General features: G+C 41.3%; 1 protein-coding gene across 3 annotated transcripts in view; it reads left to right on the top strand.

Annotated features, from left to right (window-relative positions):
- Positions 1 to 7,393: 7,393 nt before the first annotated feature.
- The window catches only part of CHRM2 (cholinergic receptor muscarinic 2), a 155,059-nt gene continuing 146,003 nt past the window's right edge, over positions 7,394 to 16,449 (top strand). For 2 of the 3 annotated variants that reach the window (XR_005217123.1, XM_037837430.1), the window contains exons 1-2: positions 7,394 to 7,475; positions 7,741 to 7,902. The gene's annotated coding sequence lies outside the window, so the exon portion shown is untranslated. Of the gene's footprint in view, positions 7,476 to 7,740; positions 7,903 to 8,991; positions 9,149 to 16,449 lie in introns of those variants that run through there. The other variant, XR_005217124.1, reaches the window with a different exon arrangement.

The raw sequence follows: 16,449 nt of genomic DNA, 5'->3' as shown, positions 1-16,449 counted from the left end.
AGAGAGTAGAAACTTTAGGTCAAGATTACTGAGTGAATCACAAGCCAATCCCTAGGACATATAAGATCAGAGTAGCAATTGAACCTAAGAAGAGGTTTAGGGCAAAAAAGACTTGGGATGAGAGAATATGTCTGAATTAGGTGGGTCAGGAAGATAATCTGAGGTTCTTCTATAAATGCTTAGATTCATAGGGAGTTGGTCCCTGTTATTTTCTTATCAGAGAATGCTTATGATTCAGAGATTTAGAAGCCAGTTCCTATAGGTAATGGATATCAAGTCTCAAGGTTTTAGAAGTCAGATCAAAATAACAGCTAGACTTCTGCATTTGATATAGGGAAGGACAAGCCCTTTTACTCTAAAGTAGACATTACATATTTCTTCACTGAGAGTCATATAAGGAAAAAGGGTATTTATATTTGCTATTCCTTACCAGAAGCTGATGAAGCTGAGAAAGTAAAGAGAAGGAGACACCAGTGATTCTTACATCTTTCTTGTAAGGTTACACATATACTCTTTTCTGGTTTGGTTTGAGGGAACAAGATTAACTCCCTACCAAAAATTTCCCTGTACTGCCACATATACCCCTAAGTAGATATTATTTTTAACTAATAAGTAAACACCTGTGTGGGGGGTTTGAATTGAACAAGGATAAAAGGAATCGGTCATTCACATCACAATTTAACTACATATCAACAGTCAATAATAATTCACAAAATGATTTTCACAAATATGATTTAATTTACTTTAATCCTCACAACAGAATGGGACAGAATTTATATGCTATTTACAAATAAGGGGACTAAAGATCAAAGAGGTTACAAATTTTGTGTAAGGCCACATAGCAGTGGTGGCTTTGTTGTATCCAGTTTTGGAGCCCATCTTTCCCATGTTTTGGTCCTAAAAGCAAGTCTACCATTTATTGTTTAACAATTTTTCATCTTCTTAAATCATTTACCCAACAAAGAACATGTTCAGTTCTTAATCTGTGTACCTGTGGATGTGAATCTATTTGTAAATAAGACCTTTGAAGGTGTTATTGTTAGTTAAGATGTGGCTAAATTGAAAAGGGTGTGTATTAATCTGTATGACGGGAGGCCTTCTAAAGAAAGGAATCACAGATAGAGAAAACCATAGGAGAAGATCATGGTACAAGGTCTACCATCAACAGAATGCTACAGACCCTGGGAGAAAGCGAGCCTTGCCAATGCCTTGATTCTGAACTTCTAGACTCCCAAACTATGAGCCAGTTAATTCCTGCTTTTAAGCTAAACTGTGTGGTCTTTGTCGTAGCACCCCTGACAAACTAAGACACCCTGCTTTTGAGATGATAGCCCAGAAGATTTCTCTCCAGCACTGCTCTTTTTAGAGACTGGCTGGCGTATTTTCCTGTTCCTTCTTGAAAGTTTACACCCTTTCTCCTTTATCATTCTCACTCATTTCTCCAGGCCAGCACTGGGACAAGATGCATTCACACCTGAAAAAGTGTTCCCAGGGATAACCTTAGTGTTATTCTGCAGACCAAAGGTGTGAACTATGGTAGTACATAGGTTTCCATTGCTCTGAGTCCATCCTCTGAAGGGGGATCACATTCCAGCTCTTAGCTACATCACCCTCATCCCCAGTGTCATTATATAATTAGAACAAGCTGTACCAACCATGGCCAAGAATTTTCTTCTCAACAAATTATAGAAATGCTCATGTGCCAGAAACTCCTTCCTAAGTAAATTCACTGTCAGCTTATTTCTTCAAAAAGCAAACAGAGAAATGAATAAAAGAAAAGAAAGAGCTATAAGAATTTGGAAGTACATCTTAGAACATAACACCCTGAACAAAGAGTGGGTAGGGATGCTCCTGGCCTATTCCAGACTTCTACATTAACTAAATTTGGAAGTTAGACATAGTGTTCAATGATTTTTTGTTTTGTTTGTCCACCCCAGTTACTATAAAGCATGTGCCCAAAGTTATGACTATCAATGCTTGTCTTCAGTCTTATTGGTACCTTACTGGTGATGACCTTAAATATTTTAAGATTTGTTTCATCATTCTGGAGTTATTTCACCACCAATATCAAAGGTGCCTTTACTTCCAAATTCCAGGTAGATTGTAACTCAGCTAGAATCCAGCTTAGGAAAAGTAGCCAGATGGAGACATAGTAAGGCCCCTTCCTGAATCACCCATAAGATTATGAATCAAAGGTTGTAGCAATGGCGTCTAAAAATACATTTCTGTTTAAGTTTGTTCTCTCCAATTTGGTCTAGCTTCTGGAAGGCAGAAATCTTTTATTTGTTTCTGTAGCCCTGATATTAAGAGAATTTTCAATAATAAATAATTCTGAAAATTACATAATATTTGTTGAACCAATCTCAATGCCTCATACTCAGTCTGTGGTAGACTTCTGAGAAGCACCCAGCTCCCAAAGAGAAGCAATCTGGCATTCTGAGAATTTGTTCTGTTTGCTGTAGATGGAAGCAAAATCAAGGCAGCTTGTTTACATGAGACTTGGCAGTTCGACTGCTCAATAAAGAAATATTTCCTGGGAGTTAGTTATCATAAAGGGGGAGGTTCTGTCTACTTCATAACCTGACATCAATAAAAGGAGAGCTCGTTGTGGAACTCTAAGAATGAACTTTGAGTGGTTGCTATTGAAGACACTGAATGACTACCAGTCATTTTAAAAGGATGTGCTCATTGGACATCCTTTAAAAATTAACTCATTTCTAAGAAAACGTTTGTTAATCAAAGCCTTGTAGGAATGTAGCAGATACATTGATTTTGCCTGGGGCCTTGCCTCCTTCCATTCTGTAGAGATTTATAGAACAATGTCCCAGAATTTTTATAAATGTAGCTAGATCAGATTTAGTGAAGAATCAGTCCTTTGTCATGATGGCTTCCAGGATATGCTTTTTTGGAATGTGTTAGCATTTCTAACTCTTCCTGGAAGGACCATTTTAGTTAACTTAAGAAATTGGTTAAGTGTATGTTCTGAGAAATTATGTGAATTCCCATGAATACATAATTAGTTCATTCTAAAGTCTAAATAAAATAGGTTTCCCTACAAAGTAAAATGATTGTAAATATTCCTAGACAACTCTTTCCTGCACAAGGTGTCACTGATTCAAATAATCTGGGGCCCCACACTTATGGAAGAGTCTGATAAGACTTTCACTTTGAACTTGCTAAGATCTTATCTCCACCTCCAGGATTCCAACATCTAGCTTAACCTTTGAGAAGGTGAAATTTAAGCTGTTAGTCAAAATACACTCTGAGGTAACTGTTGTTGAAACTTTAACGTTGACCCTGTCCTGTAGGATCCCCTCTGAAGGAGCCACCAACTTTACCTTAAGGCAGGAAGGATGCATACAAACTACAGGCTTCTTTAAGTAAACAGGCACTCTGTGTGGCCTTTTCCTTAGGCATTCTTAACACTGATTTATCTACATTGCAGCTGCTTAATATTTTGCAGGGCAGTGTTTTTTCCTTCTATTATTTTCCCCCTTCTTCATATTCCCTGTTTGAAAGAGAGCTCTGTATTTTAAATATTTTAGACTCAGCAGCAGTAAATGTTTTCAGGCTTTGGATAACACCACCACTGCTAGGAAAGGAACAGTTTAAAACAGCTGTGATGTGTGAAGCCAAACTTCAAGAAAATGGTAAAGAGAAAAAAACAGAAAAGCATTGTTTGTCATGTCAGACCGTCATCAAGCATTATCACTCAGAATCAGTCCCATTTGTATATGAAAACTCCTATTGCAGGGTCTGAAAAAAAAAAAAAAAAGCTTGGGGTTTTCTAGAAGAAAAAGAGAATCTTTTGTATCTAAGGAATGGGAGCTTTAAAATTACTCCCTGGGAAAGTTTGCAGGGGAAATAACTCCAAGAAGAACAGCATGTCTACTATTATGCCATTATTAGGACTTCAAAACAGAGAGGGCACTGAAGAACCCGTTTTAATCAATGATTGTCATTTAGTAGAGGTCCACTTTGACCCATGAATGGTATATTTCAACCCGAAGTCAAGGAAGAGAAAAGTTCCTTTGGCATACATTAGATAAATTTGCCCTCTTTTCCCAAGCCTGTGGCTGATAAACACTGTTTGTCTGATTCAATGCTTAAACAGTTTATGTGAGGGACAGACAAAGGACAAGGGTAAGATCTCCTGCTCTTGGCTTATTTTCCCCTCATAGGGAAAACCTTCAACTTCATTCTCCTGGTTTCTTTGAAAATAGGAGAAAAATATGTGGCTACCATAATCTGGTGGAAAATCACTCAAGTTGAACTTGTCACCCTCTTAATCCACTTCAGGATGATAGAGTGTTGATCTGTGCATCTGATTACTGAAGTGTAATTATTGCTGCACTGAAATCAATGTGGCACAATAAAATATGCACCGCATTCTCAGGAATGAGTCCTGTCATCCCCTTCACCACACGTTAGTGGTGACCTTATTTACAGCCTTATTCAAAAACAAGCTTTGTCAAAGATTCAAAGTCATCCCTTACAGTATTTGGAGTTCTTCAGCACATGCCTAAAACCAGCATTATAAGGTTGTAGGCAATGTAGTTTGACTTTACAAGTGGAAATTACTAATTTATTACAGTTCTTTGAGGTGCAAATAGGCATGCACATAAAGGGGAAACCATAGGTGTAGTTGACAAAGTCTTTAAGCAGCACTTTCGAAAATGTTCGACACCAAAGGTTACTAACAAATTCAAAAGCTGTAGTCCCGGGATGGGGGAGTACACTTTAATCTTAGAAAATGAACTGGATTAGGATTTAAAAATAAAACAGAACACATATGATATTTTCTTGTATAAAAAAGGGGAAATTAGAAGAGGGAAAGGATGGGGTTTCCAGGGGTCAGTGTTATGATGGATTACAATTAACATACTTATTACATGATGTTGATGGGCAGTGTCGTTGACATTGGCAGTAGTCACTCCAGAATATGTGGATTTAGCAGATTACAGGTTTGGGCCAGGAATCTGCATATTTAACTCTTCACTGAGACCTCCTAATTAGAGCTAATTTCCTATTTGCCAAGCACTCTTCTGTGAACTTTACAGGAATTAACTCTATTATTCCACATAACAACCCCCAAGGGATGTTACTATTACTATTCCATTTTATAGGTTAAGAGACTGAGGCACAGAGCAGTTAAATCATTTCTCCAAAATCACATAGTGAGTGGTGCAGCTACAAGTATGTATATAAAAGTATTTTCAGCAATGACCAAGAAGAAGAAATTTGACATCATTGCTGATTTTTTGCTAAACATCGTGCTTCTGTCTGTAGCTCCTCTCCAAACGGCCTTAAATATAGTGACTTCTAATGAACAGATCATTTCAGTTACCCATGAACTCTTTTATTGAGTCTAAGAAAATTGCTGTTAGTGTTCATTGACTATTTAATTTATTGTTCTTTTATGGAATGTAGAGCTCTTTTTTTTTAAGAAGGCATTAATGATATAAAAGAACAAAATAGCAACAGACTGCTGGGTTTTGTTCTCTATTGCTGGTCAGAGACCCATTTCCCTTCATTCTGCTTTGATGTATGTATACATGTGTTTTCAAAAAGATTCAAGCAACTTCATGAGTTTCTGGAAGCTTAATGAACAGAAATAATAGAATAAGGAAGGAAAATATGAATTAATTTTCAAATGAGCAGCTAAAGGAGAAGAGATCATAAAATCAGATATTTCATATAATAGACCAAATGCTGGGACAGGCTGAGAATCAGGACTGAACTGAGCTGTCTTGATTTCCTAACAAGTATCTTATAATTTTGCAAAAGCCTCCAGTGAATTTCCTATTCCAAGTTCCACATAGGGTATTAGGGTTGGTGGGATGTGAAGTGTGGAGGCTGAGAGCCTAACCACTGTATTGTATTGCTTAATTTTATGGTGATTTCAATCAAGCAGAATCAAGTGAGCATCATGTCCTGCTTTGTGATATAGGTATGAATTAACAGAAAGAGCAGAAACTTTCAACTACAGGATTTCTATTCATAAATGGAACCTATAATCAATCGCCTTGGTTATGCATTGCTGTATAAGTGTTTCATACGTGTGTCTTTTCTAGCCAATAAGATCAGAAGCTTATAAAGGACAGGAACAGTGGCTTTTGCTATCTGTATGCCCTTTAACACCTATCAAAGGACTGGGCATGGAGAATTACACAGAATTTAATTGTACATACTAAATTAAATCAATGGCTCCTTAACTTGCTCTTTGACTCTAATACAAAAGGTGATTTATTTATTCAATTTAAGGTTCCAAATTATTTTTGTTTTATGGCAGAAAGTGGATGAGACAAAGTGCATGTAACATATTGATAATCATCTTTGTATACACATGTACTTTCACAAAAGCAAGTCTTGTCTGCACTACAGAATCATGTTATTTGACCTTTAACATTAGAGAGCTTACTTAATCTAATTGGTTAATTAGAAGCAATTTGTGAAAAAAATGGGGTTAATACCTAAAAATAATGGATACTCTTCTAAGAAGGAATTTATATTAAAGAATTAAAGACATAGAAATCCTAAGGCTGGTCCAAACAAAAACGTTTACATACTGATTTTTTTTTCTCACGGAGATCAAAGTTCCCTAAAACACAATACTTTACGTTCTAATACCTATTAGTTGAAGAAAACATAGGCATTGACTCCTATATAAAAGAAGAAAACATAATTACTTCTCTCACTGACACATTTGCCAATGTCCCAAAGAAACAACCCATGACTAGTTCGACAGGATTATATGTTTACAAAGCATAGTGGATTTATTCTAACGTTTCCCCACCTGGAAAAACAGCTCAAATATCTTCGGCAAGCAAAAAGCAGCATCGAGTTCTTCCCACTATGTCATGTCACCTTTCTAGCAATCATAAACTTGCAGGAATGGGACTAGGTGGTGGTGAAATTGCAGACTGAGAGTCGGACTATAAGGATGGACGTGGAGAGGAGCAGAAAGGAGCCTGGAGAAAATGCTGTCATATTTGCTCAGGAGAATCGCCAAATCAGAGAGCAGAGAAGATTTCATTGGAGGAGAGCCTTCAACAGCAACTAATCCTGTCATATTGAAAGAAAATTGTAAATGTTCTCCCCAAAAATTGTCCGCCCCATTGCAGCTAATCGGACACTCACGCATGAACAACCACAGGCTCTCCTGCCACACCAAGGGCGCTTGGGCGCGGAGACCCGGCTCCAGAGAGCGCGCGCGCGGTCACACACACACACACACACACACACACACACACACACGCACACACACACACGCATGCTGCGGGTTGGCCAGAGCCTTGAAATCGCACACCCAACTAGGAAATAGCCAGGGGCGCCCAGAGTAGGTGTTGCCTCCCGCACTAATCACTACTTTCCCCAAGCACTTTGGTGAAGAAATGAATCCTGTCCAGCTCTCCGGTCCATGCAGGTCTCGGTTCTGTTTTGCTCTCCAGACTCATCTTCTTCGTGAAAGCCAGGTTTGAAAGTCCGGTTGGCATCTCCTTTGGTGGTTTGGTGCGGAGAGCCGGGGCAGCGTCAAATTTAACCCCAGTCGTTCAACCGCGAACCGGTTGCAGACTCGCCAAGTGGCTGGGACCGGTGTGGGTAGCGCTACTTGCTGGCGCGCGCCCGAAACCCGCAGCTGCTCGCTTGAGCCCTTGGGTCCGTTTCCTCCCCGCCTCCCCCTGCCCCACCCCTCCGAGTGTCGCGGCACTAACTAATCTTTTCTTTTTCTCTTGCAAGATCAAGGGAGAAGGCGAGACCGCGGTTGGCTTCTGACTCTGAACGGTGAGCCATTCGCGCCCGGCCGGTGGGCTCCGAACCAGTGAAGTGCTCCCTGCCCCTGGCAGCCCTTCCCAAAGAAATCGCAGCCAGCGGAGGCAAGTGGAGCTAAAGCTGCGGCAGGTAAGAGCACCCCGCTACCCAGTTCTCTTCTCGCCCGCGCCAGGAGCCCTCGCAGCCGCAGGGTCGCTCCCAATCCTCCGGACCGCGACGCGGAGGGGTCGGAGGTTGGGGGAATTGAGTGTTGGTTTTCTTCAGGTGCAGTTGCTTAAACGGAAACTTTGGCTCCTGGAGCTTGGTGGGCTGGGGGCAGTGATGGCGGGTCGGGAAGGAAGGGGCAAATGAGGCACTGGCAGGGCGGGGACGCGGTGCCGCGGGTCACTGAGTCCGGCCGCAAGTGGCGGAGGCTGCCTGGTAGCTGCTCTTGTACAGGCATTGCTCCCTCTTCCAGCTGGCCATCTACTCCACCTTCACCCGACACCATCCTATCCCCACCCCTCCCCGAGATGCCGTCATGGAAAAGACAAGGAAAGCTTCGCCCTCTCCCACCTTTCACACTCCTGCCTGGAGTCTGCTGTTCACGTCTTCCGTGCGTTTGGGGTCGAGGCCGGGCTCCCTCCAGCTCCGCGCTGACCCCCACTCCGCCTTTGGAGAAGCCCCTTGGGCGCCCGCTCTGGGTTGCTGGAGGGACGCTTGGCACTGCGGCCCTTAGACCACTGTTAAGGAAAAGGGGTAATAAGATTGGGGAAAGGGTCCCAGGACAAGTGAGGGGGAAGTCTTCTGTTATCAAATCCCATTTCGGCCCAACGCACGAGGTCGTCTCTAAGCTCCGGCTTTCGGACAGGGTTTCAGCCCCGAGCTCGCGAGGTCTCGAACTGTGCCTGGGCTTTACCACCCACCCCACGGTGAGCCTCGGGCCACTTCGGCGGGGCTCGGTGCCGTAGATAGGGGGCCTCTGCACCCTCGCTCTTCTCTGCCTTCCACCTGCGGATCTGGGCGATCATAGCTACCTTGTAGCTTGCGGAATCCGAGTCTGGCGCAGAAATCCACCTGTGCCTTCTGCCCAGCGCCCTGGTGCGCCCCCCACGAGGCAGGAGAAGGATTACTTACAAGAGCTCTCAGGTGGTGAAAATTCCCCTCGAATTATTGATAGAGAAGAGGCACACATCCGTTGTCTCCGTCCCACTTCTACACTCCCATCCCTTTCTCTAGCCTCTTGCCTCCTCGAGACTGCGCTGAGCCACAAAATCATCCAAGAGAGGGTCCCTGAGCCCGCCAGTCCCTGGCAGTGAGATCAAGGCTCTCGCATGTATGGAAGTATCGGCGGGGATAGTCCTTCAGTTCCCAAACGCGGGAGGAGGGCAGAGAAATGGAGGTAAATGCTTAAAACAAACAGAGCTTTACTCTGTGTCACCCAAGACGCCCCCAACCCCGTGTCCCTATGTCACTTCACAGCCAAGGCATAGCTGTGCTGCGGCCACCAAGGGCTCCAAGTCTGCCCCCAGGCGCGGCCAGCACAGCAGGAGCGCGGCGCCTCCCATCCCTCAAGCTCCGGAATCCTTCACATTTTCCCTTCTTTCCTTTTCTTGTTTTGCTTTCCTTGCTCTTTTTTCTTAGCGCTGGGTGGCAGTGGGTACGTGGCAGCCGAGTGATTTCTCCGTCCCCCTAGTACACGCAGCCAGCAACACAACACGCATCCGCACGCTATGCAATATTCCCGGGCTCCACAGCCCTCGGAGCCTTGGGTCCGTGGCCTCTGGGCCCCGCAGGGAGCAGAGCAGAAGAGGGCGCCTAGTCCCGACTCTGGAGAAAAACCCTGGGGCGACCAGAAAGACCTGGGGAAAAAACTAAATTTTGATTGGGGATGGTGGGGAGGCTCTGGGGAAAACCCTCGGTGGCGCAGCAGACCTCCACCCCCGCCCCCGCCCCCCGCGCGTCCCCGCCAGACATGACCCAGCCGGGGAAGTCTGGGTAGCCAGGCCCTGGGGTGGGCCGCCCTGCACCCCATTTGGGGCAAATTCTGATGTCTGGGATTAGTAGGACTGTGAAAGTGAGGCTCTTTGTAAACTCTCAGCTAATGAACCTGGGATCCCGTGGCAAAGGCTGCGCATCGTATTTTACTGGCATTCAGCATCTGTGAATAAATTATATTGATAAAAAAATATATATATATATTTATATGCTTTGATAAGTGGACTTTGAGACTCTTGTCAAATGGAAGGAAAACTTGTGCCAAAAATGTCACAGTGTTAAGGATTTGGAGCCAAGGACTCGAGAAGTTCTAAGTTAATGCAGATGAATTTTTATTGTTATTACTATTATTAATAACTTGTTCCAGTTGTGGCAAAACTGTAGCTAAACAAGTCCCCATTGACTCTGTCTGCTTTCCTGGGCTAAACGATTATGCCAATTAGAACTTAAAAATAAATAAAACTTGACCCTAAAATGATGTGAAAAATATAGTTTAGTCATCTGTGAATGAGATGGTAAGAGTGGGGAAAGGTCCTGGGACCCAAAATATGTGAGGAGGAGGGGGCTCTCTCTTCCCACAAAAGAGAGAGACAGAGACGTATTTGTTTATGTAAGTGTGCCTGAGGATGTCTGGCATGGGGATGGGGGGTCGGTGGTGGCATGAGCATAGTTTCAATATTCCTTTCCTAGTTCAAGTACAAGAGAACCCAAAAAACATGTTTGCAGCACTCCACTGACTTCAGAGCTATCGAAAATAGGTACAAGTCCCTTTGGATTGAGTCCCCACATGCAGCCTCAGAATTTGGGGGAAGGGGAAGACAGAGAGACTGCTATCTTCGCACAAACATACTGTTCTAAATGTGGCCCCATCTCCTTCTTTGTCCAGACCACCCCCAAAGTCAAGCAGCTGAGATTTATGTTTAGCTGCAATTTTCCAATTCCAGGGCAGTCAGCTCCCAGGGCAAAGAAACAGGAAGGAGGGGCAGCTTCAGAAGGCCCCAGCAAGGAGAATTTCCAGCCTCTAGGCCTGCAGGGAAGGCCTGGCTCTGCCTTCAATGGAGGAAGATAGGCTGGCTGGTTATCCCTCTGACCCATTGCAGTGAACAAAGTTACAACATGTGCAAAAGTGGACGAAGTGGGAAAAACAGAGTAAAAGAGAAAGAGGGAATGAAAAAAACATCAACAAGGACAAGAACCTGGGTATGCCATCAATAGCCATCTCACGTGTTGGGCTGGACCTCCATCACTGATGTCAGTCTTTCTTTGGTGTGTGTGTGAGAGAGAATGCCTGTCAGCAATTGTCTTAACCACTGAACTCCATTTTTAATCTTATCTTAATCTTCTTCCTTTTTCTCAATAGAATCAAGAAACAAACATTTTGTCACACAGTTACTTTTAAGGATGTTTTCATTTGAACTTATGTTTGAGTTGATTTGGCATTTTATGATGTCACTTGTCTGTGTCCTTTTCCTTGGTGGACTCCTCTATTCATGCCCTGTTAAAATCTTCTTTGTGGCTGTTAACAAGCAGCTTTCATTCTCTATCACCGATCCCCATTTGTCTACCTTTGATTTGGGGAGCAAGTCTTGAGGCTGCTTTCACAAAGGGGCCCTAGGGCAAGTGTGCCGATTACCTTCCTCAAAGCTCAGCTGGGCCACGTGTGTGTGGGGTGAGGGAAGCAGGTCAACATTTGGTGAAAAAAGCATTTTTGTAGAGTGCTTTCTAAGTCCCTGGCACCGTCCTAAGCACTTTACGTGCTTTATATTATTTGTTTTATTAGTGCTTTAACCCCATCGATTAAGATAGTGCCTGGCAATTCCTGCGCGCTCATTAAATACTTGTTGAATGAGTGAAAAAAATGAATCGATTTTCTCATTTTATTATTGCAATGACGCTATGAAGTAGATGTCATTTCCCCAAAGTTACAGATGAAGAAACCAGCATTCAGGGGAGTCAGGAAATGGCCCCAGGTCACACAGCTATGAAGTAGCAGCTTCTAGATTCAGGTAAAATCCTATTAGACTCTAGAGCCTTTGCTCTTGTGCTATGCAGATTAAATCTCTGTAAGTTGTAGGATTTCTTTTCCATGTGTTTGGAGAAAGAAAAACTGTAGTATTCAGGGTTCAATGATATTCTCCCCATGTGTTAAATTCAACTCTGCATGTCCTTGTTGGATCCCCTAAACCCTAAGCAAGGAAAATTTAATATTGAGTAGATTCTTAGTTGGCACCACACACTTGTTCTGTTTAATTCATGATTGCCTCTGGCAGAGGAAAACAGGGACACCAAACTGTGGTAACATTTTGGCAGGTATCATTTCTACCTATAAGCTATACTGAGACATCACTAAATGGATTTTCTTTTGTCTTATGCAAACGGATGGAAGAGAATTTTGTTATGGTCCAGTTTAACTCATAATAGGTGTTGAAGTGGATGAAGGGACTTTCCCAAGGTCACACAGCTAACTAAGAACTTGCATAAGAACACACACACACCAACTTCTAGTTTGGCTCCTTTTTATTTTGTCATGTTGAATAGAGATTGTTGCCCTTAAAGTTCTGAATTTCAATGGCAATTTTTAATTTTGACTAGAACTTATTATCTACCTTTGCTTTAAAAGGCTTAATGTGACTTTTTGAAACTGATATTAGCAAAAGGTGAAGTAGATTCCAGTTGGTTTGCCTGCTTCCAATTCTTTATATATTCTTGTCTTTCTTTTTTTTTTCCCCCACATGTTCAAACTTCTTTTATACTATGACCTAAATATACAATCGCCTTAACTGGTACTGTTACCATGGTAATGCCTCATGGTAGATAACGAGACACCCTAAAAATTCTGCTTCTTTCATTAGGAATGGAATCTATCTATATCTATCTATCTATCTATCTATCTATCTCTATCTGTCTATCTCTATCTATCTATCTCTATCTCTATCTCTATCTCTATCTCTATCTCTATCTCTCTCTCTCTCTTTCCCTCTCTCCCTCCCTCCCTCTTGCTCCCTAATCCAGGCTTTCACTAAATGATGCCCTCTGGTGTTCAATTAGAGAAAGCGCATTGTTTTGGGTAGGACAAGAACATCATTTTTTACAGCTAAGAGGGAATTTCAATATCAATTCAGTTTGAAATGGACATAAGTAAGAAAGACTGTTAATCTATTTTTAAGCAAAGAGATTAATAAAGGCAATTTGTTATTGGCTTAAGTGCTATTTTTGCAATGTAAAACTCTAGAAAGAAGACAAGGGGGGAGATTTACACTCTTGTATGTTTAGCTTTGTTGTGAAAATATTTCTATGAGAGGGAAAGAGTTGCCATTGAGATATCTCTGGGAGGAAAAGCTAATAGAGTATTCCATATGTTTAGGTCTTTAAGACACATCAAAATGGAAGTCCTTTCTCTTTAGAATGGGACATTTTTCTTGCTGGTCATATATATTTTTTTTGCTAGGTGAGAATCTTGGAAGTATTACTCTATATGATGATAATGTGAATAATATCAATCTGTATATTATTATTACTCACAAAGTATGTAACACATTAGTAGTGAGATTGATTTGTTACAGCATGTTTTCTTCCTTCCTCTCTCCAAATTCTACCCCCCTGCCACCATTCCTATTCATCTAATCAGACACCAAGTCAAATCAGTTCTATCTTTGAGACTTATCTAGCATCCATGCCTTCCTTCTCCAACCACACATCTTTTTCAGACTTTTAGCGCCTCTCTCATGAACTATTGCCAGAGCCATATGTCCCTAACTGGTCTCCACTCTCCAGTTTTTCTGTAGTACAATCTATCCCTTACAATGCCAGAGTGACCTTTCTAAAATGCAAATCTGAACGTGTCATTCGCCTGTTAAAAATTCTTCAGTGTTTCTCAACTGTCTCAGATAAACCCCAACTCAAACCCACATGATATCCTTAGTAAGTCGTCTAAGTCCGTTTTGTCAGCCATGTATCTAGCAGCCAATCCTTCATTCCCATCCTACAAGAGGAGATAATACATATGAATAGCTTAGTGCAATGACTGGTGCAGAGTAAATGCTAAATAATATTGGTTAATATATATTTTTTTTCCTTCTTCTTCTCCTCCCACTCCTTTTCACCTTCTCCTTCTTCTCTGCTTGCTCTTTCTCCTCCTCTTCTTCTTTCATCTCATTTATTGTCGTTATTACCAACACACTATGTTCTAGCCATCCCCAAATAATAAAAACAGCTAAGAAGAGCTATGATGTGGCAGACATTTTGCTAAACATTTTACATCTATATTTCGTTTAATTCCCATAATATTTTCTTCCCTGTTTCTAGCATGTTGCCTGGCACATATTGGGTGCTCAGTATATGTTTTTCGATCTGCATAACCAATATAATAATAATGAGATTTTTTTTGTTAATTAATATTCACAGCAAAAGTGTTATGGAAGGTGAAGACATGGATTTTGTTTTCAAAGAGCTGTGCTGGGTTGGCTGAATTATTTTGCCGGATATTAAACTGAACTATTTACAAAAGGGTTAACCTGTAATAAAAATGCTAGGCAACATGGATAATTGAATATGATCTTGGTAGCAGACCAACAGTTGGGACTTATTAGGGAAGTTGATGAGTTTTGAGGTGAGAATAGAAGCCTTGTTTTCATGAATTGCAGCAGTATAAATTTAAATGTGTTAGAAATGCAGAGAAATTATTTTAATGGCTAACTTTCTCTTTTTTTCCCAATTTCCTGCATAAATAATATATAACTCTTTAAATATGCTTAGCCCACCACCTATTTTATTGTATCAGACAAGTTCTAAACATCTCCATTGTCTAAACACTCATTTAAATGCAAGTTGAAGCTCACATTTTGTTGTTAATGCACAACAAAAGCTACAAAACTGAAGAGCTGTATTTTTTACTATTAGTAAAAATGACAAAAAAAAGGGTGATAATAGGGCAGTTATCTGTATTTATTCAGCTCAGAAAAGCAGGATGCTCTCTTTTCGGAGGCTGAGGATTCTGTATTCCCTTGAATGTAGATCACATTCAACATATAGACACACATTTTTAGCAGTGCTCACAGTCATCAGCTATAGTGCTTTGAATGATGAGATTCTGAGTTATTTAAATCACTACTGTCTTCTAAGAAATCCTTTAAAAGAGATTAATTCTGAAGTTAAGTACCTGAAATACTGTATGTCTCTTGCAAAAATTTGGATTTATCAGGTTTAGAGTCAGACCCAGAAATCTACATTTTTAACAAGCACTTCAGGTGGACACTGATGCAGATGATCACAAGACCACATTTTAAACAATTCCAGATTGGAGAACTGGCACCTAAAAAGCATTGAAGAGAAAAGGATAGAAGACAGGCTGCTCAACAAAAATGTTGCTGACTGTATCATCATTTGAGTTTTCCATCTTTTTTCAAGGTCATCCATGCCCAGACTGTGCGCTTCATTGTGGCCACAGACTTTTTGATTTCCTAGGCAAATTCTACTGTAGGTGATCAACAATTCAGGAGGAGATATGACTGAATATCTGTTTATTTAAATGGACCCAATCCCATCTGCACACCTCCAAGCCGTTAGAGTTAAACGAGTTCCAGACATTTCAGAATTAAGTGTTTGATTTCTTTTCTATCTTGTTTTATTTTCCCCCTCCATAATTATTCTCATTCTCCCTGACATCTTCACAGAGCATGTACATATTCATGATCCCAAAACTCCTTCTGTGTTCTCCTCTACCTGGAATTGTGCCTAGGCTTCCATTTCTAATCTAGTCTTTCAGGCACCTGACACTACCTCCTCCCTTCTCCCAACCCCAGTGGAGTAGTTAGTGCAAGTAAGAGAATTTGGCTTAACTGTTAATGGGGATATGTTTCACTTTTGCAAAATGTTAGTGCACTGTGATAATCCCAAATAAGAGACTGATACTATGCCTTCTCTAGGAATAGGAAAGTTGTAATGATTTTTCCTGATGTTATTGTTCACTCTCGATCATCAAGATGATTCTTCGCATGTTAATGAAGCAAAGGAGCTTTTCCTTACCTCCTGACTCATGCCAAGTGAATAAACAAGGCATAGCATGATAGGGAGAGGTGTCTATTATTTCTTGATCATTTAATTAATTACTAAGGAGCTCTTTAGAAGGGGTAAGATGGGAAGCTAAAGAGTTTCCTGAGGCTAATTTTTTGCCACTTTTAATAAGAGCTGAGCATGGGTACTTTGAGTGGTAGAGGGAATAAAATAAATTTTATACACAATTTCATGTTGTTGAACGTGATGAAGATGTTCTAATACTCCGTGTGTCCTTAAGCACCGTTTACAGAAGGAAGAGGTGTCTCCCGTAACCAGTAAGAGAATAGGAAATGATATGAAAACTCTACTTAATTGTGTTCTCTGGAGAGTATTAGGGCATTTGTTTTCATTTTAGGAGCAGATAAAGAGCTGCCCTAGGGTCAAGCCATGATTCCCAGATCTACCCACTGTTTTCTCACTTTATCCTCAAAATTACTTTCCTATCATATTTTATCAGTGAAGTGGGCAGCTGTGTTCTCACATGGAAGCCTTTTCTGTGTGCTGGGAGTACGGAGTACTGAGTACTAAGGCAAGCAGAGGAGAGGATGATGTAGGTTTACTTTCTGTTGTCTCTGGCGACTGGCTATCATTGAAAGGGAACAAGGAGTTGCAAATATGCTTTAATTTTATAATGAGAATGACTAG

This window comes from Choloepus didactylus, chromosome 5 (genome assembly GCF_015220235.1).
Source record: "Choloepus didactylus isolate mChoDid1 chromosome 5, mChoDid1.pri, whole genome shotgun sequence".
NCBI lineage: Eukaryota > Metazoa > Chordata > Mammalia > Pilosa > Megalonychidae > Choloepus > Choloepus didactylus.
The sequence above is the reverse complement of the archived record's forward strand: the minus strand, read 5'-3'. Positions and strand labels throughout refer to the sequence as shown.